Below are 11,774 nucleotides of genomic sequence, written 5' to 3'. Positions count from 1 at the left end.
AATTCCAACACCATAAAAAAATAGAACCTCACCTCATTGATCGGATCAAGAGGAAAGACCACACAAACATCTCAACAATCAAATGAACATGATGCCTTACCAAACCCAATACACCTCTTTACTCTCTGTAGGCGTCTGGTGGCGAAGAAGACCCGGTGGTGAGGTCTATGGCACGGTGAAGAACTAGGGCTCAGCGTTGCTCTCTGCTTGTCCTGGACAAGCGACCGACTGGTCCTAGCGACACTCGTCGATTAGGCAACGCCGTGAGATCAAGAGGAAGAAGGATCGGAAGAGGGTTGGAGAGGATCAGGAAGATCTAGGACACAACTTGGAGGGGGCATAGTAGAGGGAAGTAGGGCAATTTGCAGACACCATCAAGATAGGCGATCACTAGGGCTCCTGTGGTCGATGGTGTCTCGAAAGGGTGAGGGAGTCGTGCCGGTCGGCTAGGGCAGAAGAAGCAATGTTAGCGTGGGTTGTGGTGACGGCGCTAGGGCTTGGACCTGGTGGCCGGCGGAGGTGAATCGGTCGAGAGAGAGCATGGTCGACGATGGCTCGAAGGTCGCCGGCGTTGGTTGTGGTGGCCGGCGCGATGAAGAAGATGAAGAGGAGAAGATGGAATCGACGCCGGTTAGGGCACGGGAAAGGATCGGGCGGGCGAGTTCGCGAGGGGGGGGGGGGGGGGGGAAACGACGTGTGGGAAGAAGGAAAAAGAAAATAGAAAATGAATAAATAAATTCAACTTTTCCTCTCTTAAATGGGGTAGCCTAAATAGGCTTTCTTGGGTCCCATTTTTATCCCCGTAAACTCGTCCATACAAGCTCAGAAAAATTACCAAAAAATTTCCAAAAAATCTAGAAAATTCCCTTATCAATATTTGCCATTTTTCGATATTTTACATGTTCATTGTGTTGTACTAAAGCTACTGGTCGAAGATGCTTTTATAGGCTGTTCTGAGCGCCCGGAACCCCTCCAGGCACCTGGACCACGTGGCTCGACCACTCCGCGCGTGCCACATCGGCTTGGCAATAACTTTTGAGTTCTAGGCACTTGACCGACTTCGATTGTCCGGACCAGCTCGGGGTTCCCGGACCCCTTCTGGGCGTCCAAACTCTGAGCGCCCGGACCAACTTTTTCCAGCCCTTTATTTTATGCAAAATAAAGTTAGTCAAGGCATAAAATAATATAGATAAACTGAAATTTGACAGCCTCTGACTATCCGGTTCTGACTTTGAGTTTCGTCGAAGCTTTAGGTCGAACCGACGCTTACTGTTACCTTTTCAGGGAATGCGCCCTCTCCTACTTCTCTCAGGAGAGTTTACTTATTGCTAGATTGCCCCTCTATACCAACTAGACTTTTGCTCAACGTCTGAAGCTTCCGGTCTTCATGCTAGACGTCCGCTCCATGACCCATCCAGACTTCCACCTGGTTCATGACACCAGGATTTCAACCTAGAGTCTCCGACTCTAGGATTTTTGCCTGAAGCCTTCGACCCGCCAAGACTTTATGCCTAGGGTTACCACCCCCTAGGGGTTTTCATCTGCGTAACCGCAACTAGGACTTTTGCCTAAGAACCCTTAGGGCTTTCCTGCAATATCATTCAAACTTGTTAGATAACAAGTAACTTTAACTTCGAACCCTTTGCCATTATCAAAACACAGGTTCAATCGTGTGATGCTTCCCGCACCAACAGATTGTTAGACTCTAATTGAACTAGGCAGTTGAGTTCCACGCTCTCTATTCACTGCTACACTGCCAACAATTGATTGTTGGAATCTAGTAGTTGATTGTTGCAATTAATAAATCAATTGTTGGGTTCTATCAATCAATTTTTGTATTCCAACAATCAATTCTGGATTATAATAATCCCTCTTTACTCCCTCAAACCATGAATTCAGAGTCTTGAGTCCATCGGTAATCGATACACTCTATCAATCGACTATTACTCATGTTTCAACCTTACCAAGGCTAAATTATTGTCTTGCTTGGTATTCGATTGTCCTCAACCTATTGAAACTTCTTTTGGCCAACATTTGATCAATCCATAATATGTCAAGACTTCACACGCTTAGCATTCGGTCACCCTTGACCTTCTAGGACTTCCATTCTGTCTTTCTTGACTTGTTTAGACTTTCATTCATATGCTAAATGTATGATCCTCTATGATCCACTTGGACTTCATCTATCTCAAATCAAGTGTCCGATAAACCTTGACCGACTTGAACTTCGCTTCATATGTCAAGTGTTTGATCCTTCATGACCCACTCAACAATGACGCGACCTACTTGGAATTTCCATCTCGTGCCAACTCCCTATTAGACTTTTGACAACCAAGTGTCGGGTCATCCATGACCCACTTGGACATTCCATTTGCAAATTCTCTATTTGACTTGTGACTACCAAATCTTTGATTGATCGTGACCGACTTGGACTTTTCACTACTTATCAAGTATTCAGTCAACCTTGACCAATTTGATTCTTACTCAACCAACTAACAAAATGATCGACTATCAAGTATCCAGTCAACTTTGACCTACTTGACATCTAACAAATATATTGACCAAATATTGAAACTCAACTCTAGTCAACTCGTGTTTAGTCAACTTGGTCAACCTTAACTAGAGGTAGAATGTACCAATAATCTCTCACTTTTGATGTTTGAGAATATATTTAAGTTAGGCTAACTCATTAGGCCACCATATGATGTACGTAGATATTATGATCGTTTATGCATATTTTAATGCACATTCATTTGCTTTATTCGTATATACTCTTCGCACGATCATCTCTCCTATTGTTTATTCAGTATTAATTACTCTTTTGTCGGAAATCTGCTCTTTGTTTGATTTTGTGTTGACAGGGAATAACTTTTAGAGCGAAAACGGCGATTGCCGATGTTAGTTAGAGCCCTAGAGCCAATCATTTGATGATTGTATTATGGACTTGTTATATCATATTCTTATAAAAATAAAGGCATTTGTTTTTGGTTATTATACTTACTTGTATTGGTGCCAAATAAATTAAGTATAATAGCGTCCTTGAGTAGAAGGTTCTCACCTATATCAATCGGTTAGTTGAACCGATAGTGAGATGATATAGGGAACACTACTCTTAATCATTCCTAGTCGAGTATTAACATTCAGGGATAATGTTAATGCAATAAGACTAGCATGTAGGTCAACTCGATGACTTGATCCACAAGTCATGGATATAGAGATATCAAGTTGACACATGGGTATGCATTGGAGAATGTATAATGAATGACCCGCCATGAGAAAGTATCATGGATCATTATATGAGTGACATATACTTTCTCATGTGACTATTAATATGACTACTAGTCCTTAGACCTGAAGTCACCATGGATCCCTACATAAGGAGTTATGTACTTTGGTTTCGTCAAACGTCACCCATAACTGGGTGGACTATAAAGGCGATTACTGGGTATGTAATGAATTATGAAGAGGGATGTGAGTGATGTAGATGGGATCTATCCCTGCTATATGATGGGAGTGACATCGATATTCTTGATAGAGTGAGACCACGAAGTGCATGGCCATGCCCAAATGAGTCAATATGAGATATTGAGCTCATTTGATTTAGTGTGTCTACTTGGAGTTCAAGATTTAGATTGATCAGAGGATGACACGGTCTATGCCTCACATTGATCAATCTAGATGTCTAGGATAGAAGGACACTTGTCATATATTGTGAGGAGTCACAATTAGTAGTCACAAGATGATGTGAATCTCAACATTCTTGTAACTTGGGTAGTAATGATGTGTTGCTAGATACCGCTCATTACTTATGCTCCTAAATGGGTTTAGGGGCATTGCCAACGTTACAAGAACCTATAGGGTCACACACTAAGGACAATTAGATGGAGATTGGGTTCATATGATGAACCAAGAGGATTAGATTCATGTGATGAATCAAATTGGATTAAGAGTAATCCTAATTGGGCTAATTGAGTTAGACTCAAGTTGATTCATGTGTTCAATGAGTCTAATTTAGATTATGACTCATTGAATCAATTTAATTAAATGAATTAGATTCATTATATTAAATTAGCTTGAATTAAATGGTTGGATTAGATCAACCATGAGAGAGATTAAGTCAAGTTTGACTTGACTTGAGAGGAAGAGGAAGAGTCAAGTTTGACTTGACTTTATGCCACATCATTTGTGACTTGGCATTAAGTGGCCAATGATGATGTGCCACATCATCATAGTTAACACATGAGTGTGCCACCTAATGGAAGTTACATCCTCTCATTTGCTTTAATGTGGCCGGCCACATTAATGAGAGGAGTTACACTTGATGTGGCGGGCCACACAAAATGAATGGGAATTCATTTTTTTCATTCAAGGCTAATTGATTCATTCAACTCTTCTTCCTCCTAGAGCTCTCTCTTCTTGCTCTCCCTCTCCTCATCTTGCCGAACCCTACTAAGGTGCTAGCACACTTTAGTTTAGTGATCTCCTTCTTGTATTCGTGTGGATACTTCTAGAGGGTTGTCTACTTTGACAATCTTGAGATCCGACACCATTGGACGAGCGGGATTCGCGAAAGACACGCATCAAGGGTAAAAACTCATACTCTAATGTAGATATAGAGTTTGTAAACTTGTACTTGTAATGTTTTCGAAGTTTTATTCTTCGCACGGATCCGATGGCGGGGCTTTCGGGGTTTCCGCGACGCGAAAAAGCTGTTTTCGCAGCCCGAAAAATCCAACAGTGGTATCAGAGCCACGTGCGAAAACTTGTACGAGTTTATTTTGATTTTTATGAAAAATATAGCTTCTGTGATTTTCTATAAATTTAAGTTTTTATGGATTTTTATGAGCAATTTTCTCGTAGAAGCGAAGCACAAGTGTTTATACACTTGTAGGCTTCGACTACCGAGAAGATTTTTTCATAACGGCAAGGTTTCACCCCAAAACTTTTTGGGAAAGCAGACTAAGGCGCTGTAGGATTGCTTAGGTACACTCACAATCGTTAGATCGTGGGTAGGGGCGCTGCCCCTAGCCCCGCATGGGGATTCATTCCGTGATTGCGCCCGAAAACCGCTAAACGGGACCCCCGGGAAATTTTACTCGTAAAAATTGTAAAAATTAGTATTAAAATTACAAAAAATTATGGAAATTACATAATTTATAATTATGTATAATTTGTGATGGTCATGGCCCAAAAGACCCAATCTGATTGGATTTGTGTTGTAATTCATATTACGGCCTGCACGCCGTCATTTGTGTTGTGCTTGTTGTACATTTGATTCGCGACCTGTTCGTTATGCCTTTCTCTATTATTTATTCTTGTTGTAAATTAGTTTAGACTCGAATGTAACTCGAGTTTCAAAATTGTAATGTATAAAATTGGAGCCGTGGAAGGTCCACTCGAGACGGAGTTACGAGGAGGGCGCGAGCAACACAAGGTGGTCAAAGGGAGGAGCTTGAGAAGCTATTGACCCTATGTTGACCATCTGATCTTCTCATTGGCTTGAGAAGATCGTAGTAGGGTCATGACTAATCATAAATTAATTTAATTAATTGCTTATGTGTATGTGATGCATGATTAGTAATTAATTAGTGCCTAACGATTAGATTAGATCTAAATCGTGTACATGATGCACCCTTTCTAGTAGATTAGATCTATCAAGTATTTGATACACATCGACGATTAGATTAGATCTAAATCACGTCAACTCTAATGCCTACCGTGCCGTGATACCTATCACTACCTCGATCACATGTGTTGTTGAATCTGCCAAAGCAGAGCAACACATATTATCTTGGTAGGGTACAGAGGGACAATCTTGGTCCCGCTTATCAACGCATGGTCGAATACAAACTCAATTAGATTGAGTATTCCTAGTTAACTCGGTTGGATCAAGTACAACTATAGGCATTCTTCCAATGGTTGGAAAGATAGGTCATAAATCACATTTATATTAATTCTTGGGCATATTAGCCAAAGCTAACTCAAGTTTTAATATAACTGCGGATAATGATCCTATAAACAAGAGTTGCATAGAGATGTAATTGGTAAATCGTTACCTACCGATCATACTAAATCTTGGGCGTATTAGCCAAAGCTAACTCAAGGGTTAGTATGATGTGTATCTTGTCCCACATGAATTATAGAATTCAGTGGGAGCACATTTAGTTAAAGGCCTAATTAAATGATTTAAAAGAATATGATATTTATTTTTTGTATTTTTCTGTTGTAGATAACCATGACGTCGAATATGAACACTTTCTCCCTGTATTCTGTTCTTGAGAAGGACAAGTTCAACGGAGCAAATTTCCTGAACTGGTATAGGAATTTGAGAATAGTTCTCACCTAGGAACGTAAATTGTACGTTCTGGAGCAGCCCATTCCGGAGGCTCCTCCTGCCAATGCCCCGCGAGCTGACAAAGATGCTTACAAGAAGCATCAAGATGACACATTAGATGTGTCCTGTCTAATGCTCACGACCATGAACTCCGAGCTTCAGAAGCAACACGAGTTGATGGGCGCTTACGATATGGTTGAACATCTTCATCAACTGTATCAAGGACAAGTGAGGCATGAGAGATTTGAGATCTCAAGGGCACTATTTCAGTGCAAGATGTCAGATGGGGCTCCCGTAGGCCCATATGTACTCAAAATGATTGGGTACATAGAAAACCTACAGAGGTTGGGATTCCCGCTTGGCCAAGAGCTGGCCACTGACCTGATCTTGCAATCCTTGTCGGATAGCTATAGTCAGTTCGTTCTAAACTACAATATGAACGAAATTGACAAGCCACTGCCCGAGCTGCTTAGCATGTTAAGAACTGCTAAGCTAAATCTTAAGAAGGCTAAGCCCCACTCTGTTCTGATGGTTCAGAAACACAAGGGCAAGGGCAAGCCCAAAGGCAAGGGAAAGTCCCAAGCCAAGAGAAAAGGCAAGGCACTGAAGCCTAAAGGAGGGGTCGCCAAGGATGCTACCTGCTTCCACTGCGGTCAGACCGGGCACTGGAAGAGGAACTGCAAGGTGTACCTGGAAGATCTTAAGAAGAAGCGAAGTGAGACTTCCACTTCAGGTATATATGTTATAGAAGTCAATCTATCTATTTCTTCATCATGGGTATTAGATACCGGATGTGCATCTCACATTTGTACTAATGTGCAGGCGCTGAGAAATAGCAGGGCATTGGCGAAGGGCGAGGTGGACCTACGCGTAGGCAATGGAGCACGGGTTGCTGCTGTTGCTGTAGGGACTTATTTTCTATCTCTGCCCTCTGGGCTTGTATTAGAGTTGGATGATTGTTGTTATGTGCCTGCATTAACTAAGAACATAATTTCAGTTTCTTGTTTGGACAAGAAAGGTTTCTCTTTTATAATTAAGGACAAATGTTGTTCTGTTTATTTAAAAGATATGTTCTATTGTAGTGCACCTCTGATGAATGAACTCTATATTCTAGACCTTGAAAGCCCTATCTATAACATAAATACCAAGAGGATCAAGTCAAATGACTTGAATCAAACCTATCTCTGGCATTGTCGCTTAGGTCATATAAATGACAAGCGCTTATCCCAGCTCCATAAGGATGGTTTGCTGGACTCATTTGATTTTGAATCTTATGAGACGTGTGAGTCATGCCTACTAGGCAAGATGACCAAGACTCCCTTTAGTGGGCACAGTGAGAGAGTGACTGACTTGTTAGGTCTTATACATAGTGATGTATGTGACCCTTTCAATATCGCTGCTAGAGGCGGTTATAGGTACTTCATCACATTTACTGATGACTTCGGTAGATATGGTTATGTGTACTTGATGACACATAAGTCTGAATCCTTTGAAAAGTTCAAAGAATTCAAGAATGAAGTACAAAACCAGCTTGGCAAGAGTATTAAGATACTTCGATACGATTGAGGTGGAGAATACCTTAGCCATGAGTTTCGTGACTACCTAGCTGAGTGTGGGATTCTATCCCAACTCACTCCTCCTGGAACACCATAGTGGAATGGTGTATCCGAAAGGAGGAATCGTACCCTATTAGATATGGTACGATCTATGATGAGTCACACAGATCTTCCGACATTCCTTTGGGGCTATGCTCTAGACACGGTAGCTTTTATACTCAACCGAGTTCCATCCAAGGCCGTGATAAAGACACCATATAGGATATGGACTGGGAGAGATGCCCAGGTGTCTTTTATGAGGATTTGGGGTTGTGAGGCTTACGTTCGATGTCAAGTCTCAGACAAGTTAGGACCCAAATCCGACAAGTGCTACTTTATTGGATATTCCAAGGAAACTAAGGGATATTACTTCTACATTCCCAGTCAGCACAAGGTAGTTGTGGCAAAGATTGGGGTCTTTCTAGAAAGGGACTTTGTTTCTAGAAAGACTAGTGGGAGTACGTTCGATCTTGAAGAAGTTCAAGATGCGGAGCATAGCACTGAAGCCTCGATGGAAGTTGAACTGGAACCACAAAGTGTTGTAGATGATGTTGTAACACAAGGAGTTGAGGAATAACAACCAGTTCAAGTAGACATACCTCTTCGCAGGTCTAATAGGGTACGTCGTTAGCCTGAGAGATACTCATTTCTCTTGTCTGACCATGATGACGTTGTGCTCATAGAGGATGAGCCTACCACCTATCAGGAAGCTGTGATGAGACCAGATTCCGATAAATGGCTAGAGGCCATGAGATCCAAAATAGAATCCATGTACACCAACCAAGTATGGACTTTGGTTGATCCACCTGAAGGGGTAAAACCCATTGGGTGTAAGTGGGTCTTTAAGAGAAAGACTGACATGGATGGACTTATCTATAAGGGTCACTTGGTAGCTAAAGGTTTCAAGAAGATTCATGGTATTGAATATGATGAAACCTTTTCTCCAGTAGCGATGTTTAAGTTCATTCGGATCATGCTTGATATTGCAGCATACCATGATAATGAGATATGGCAGATGGATGTCAAAACCGCATTTCTGAATGAAAACCTGCTCGAGGATGTGTACATGACACAACCTGAGGGTTTTGTAGATCCATAGCATACTAGCAGAGTATGCAAGCTGCATAGGTCCATTTATGGACTAAAGCAAGCTTCTCGAAGCTGGAATCTTCTATTCGATGATGCAATCAAATAGTTTGGTTTCATCAAGAACGAAGATGAGCCTTGTGTCTACAAGAAGGTTGTAGGGGATATAGTTGTCTTCCTCATATTGTATGTGGATGACATATTACTCATTGGGAAGGACATCCCTTTGCTTCAGTCTGTCAAGACCTGGCTAGGGAGTTGCTTCTCAATGAAGGACTTAGGTGAGGCATCCCGCATTCTAGGGATACATATCTATAGAGATAGATCTAAGAGATTGCTTGGCCTAAGTCAAAGTACATATATTGACAAGGTACTCCTACGGTTTGTCATGCAGAACTCCAAGAAGGGATTTCTGCCAATGTCACATGGCGTGAGTCTTTCGAAGACTCAAGGTCCCTCTTCTAGAGAGGAGAGAGACCGCATGGATCAGATCCCTTATGCCTCAGCCATAGGATCTATCATGCACGCCATGCTATGTATGTTAGAGTATATACTAAAAGTCTAGCTTTTGGTATAAACATTTATCTAGAAATAAATCACATTGGTCAAATGTCTACATTTGTGATAAATGTAGTTGTTCAATTAATTTATATTGTAGATAACATGGTGTGTGGTGTCACACACAGAAGATCATGTTATCAGTACCTTATAAATTATAAACAGTAGCTCACGACCAAGATGGAAAGGAACAAACCATTGGAAGGTCGTAGTGTAATTAGATATTAGTTTATCTTAACTATATAATTACACTAGTACACTTAGAGTGTATTGAGTAGGACCATTTGAGGTCGTTCCTTTTATACTGACTTTATAAAGGAACAAAGACCTCAGTTATTATGGAAGTGTGTGCTCTTAATCCTAATATAATAACAAGCATATATATTTGATATTTATTTCTTTAATTTATCAATGGGTGAGATTTAGTTCGATAAATCAATAAACCTGATAAGTTGGGAAATGATATCACTTATAGTGTGTATTGTTGATTATAGAAGGAAACTGTGTCCTAGTGATTTAGGTTGAGAATGTCCCCAAGAGGAGCTCATAAGGATTGTCATGTTAAACCCTGCAGGTGGACTTAGTCCAACATGACGATGAAGTTGAGTGGTACTACTCTTGGAGCTAGATATTAATTAAGTGAGTTGTCAGTAACTTACTTAATTAGTGGACATTTGTTATCTTAAACACAGGGAGACTAACACACTTATAATAAGAAGGAGCCTAAAATGTAATTTGGGATTGGTGTGGTAGTTCAATAATAGTTCTTTAGTGGAATGAATTATTATTGATGAAATTAAGTTGTGTGTTCGGGGCGAACACGGGATGCTTATTTTCATCGGGAGACCAAAACCAATTCCTCCTCTTGGTCCCTATCGTAGCCTCTAGTATATAGAGATTTATACCCACCGCATACCCACCTTCTTACCCATCCAATGGGGCCGGCCAAGCTAGCTTGGAACCCAAGCTAGGGCCGGCCAAGACCAAGTGGATGAGCCATGTAGGTGGCCGGCCAAAGCTTGGGTCCCAAGCTTAGGTGGCCGGCCACTAGAAGAGTAAAAGGATTTTATTAAAATTATTTCTTATGTGGATATTATGATTTTAAAAGAGAGTTTAAAATTAAAAATTTCCTTTTATAACTTTCTACAAAAGATTAAGAGAAGATTAAATCTTTCCTTATTTGTAGTTTAAAAGGATGGTTTTAATTTTTTGGTAAAAACTTTCCTTATTTGTAAATTATCTACATGTTTAAAAGAGAGTTTAAAATTTGAAATCTTTCCTTATTTGTTGTTTAAAGGAGGATTTTAAATTTTAAGAAAACTTTCCTTTTTAACCATGTTCATGATTTAAAAGAGAGTTTAAAATTAAATATTCTCTTTTATAAGTTTCTACAAAAGATTAAGAAAAGATTTGATATCTTTCCTTATTTGTAGATTAAAAGAGATTTTAATTTTTAGAGATAACTTTCTTTTTATCCACATGTTAAAAGAAAGATTTTAATTTATTAAATTTCCTTTTTATAAACCAATCATGAAGGGATAAAATTATTAGAAAAATTTTATAAATTTCCGGAAGCAAATAAGGAAGTTTTAATTGGTGTTTAAAATTTTATTTGCTTGGAAGTTTATTGTTGTGGCCGGCCATTGAAATTTGAAAAGGAAAAATTGTTTTAATTAAATAAATTTTCCTTTTCATTGACAAAAGAATTAAGGAAGTTTTTATTAAATTTTCCTTATTTGCCAAGACCAAGGATTATAAAAGAGGGGGTAGAGGAGGCTTCAAGGCTAACGACTCTATTCTATTTTTCTCCCTCTTTTCTTCCTTGGGTGTGGCCGGCCCTTTGTTTTCTCTCCTCTCCTTTGTGTGGCCGAATCTTTCTCATGGTGGAGATAGCTTTGGTGGTCGGATCTAAGAAGGAGAAGAAGGAGAGAAAAGAAGCCTCTTTTCTAGCATCCCTTGGAGCATGGTGGTGGTGGCCGAACCTCTTCATCCTAGAAGAAGTTTTGATGGCCGAAATTTGTAAGGAAGAAGAAGGTGCTTGGTGGTTCTCATCTCGGAAGATCGTTGTCCACACAACGTCCGAGGTTAGAAGAGGAATACGGTAGAAGATCAAGAGGTCTTTCTAAAAGGTATAACTAGTAATTTTTCTTTCCGCATCATACTAGTTATTTTTGGAAATAATACCAAATACAAGAGGCATG

Source organism: Zingiber officinale, chromosome 6A (genome assembly GCF_018446385.1).
Source record: "Zingiber officinale cultivar Zhangliang chromosome 6A, Zo_v1.1, whole genome shotgun sequence".
Taxonomy (NCBI): Eukaryota; Viridiplantae; Streptophyta; class Magnoliopsida; order Zingiberales; family Zingiberaceae; genus Zingiber; species Zingiber officinale.
Note: the sequence above shows the minus strand (reverse complement) of the source record.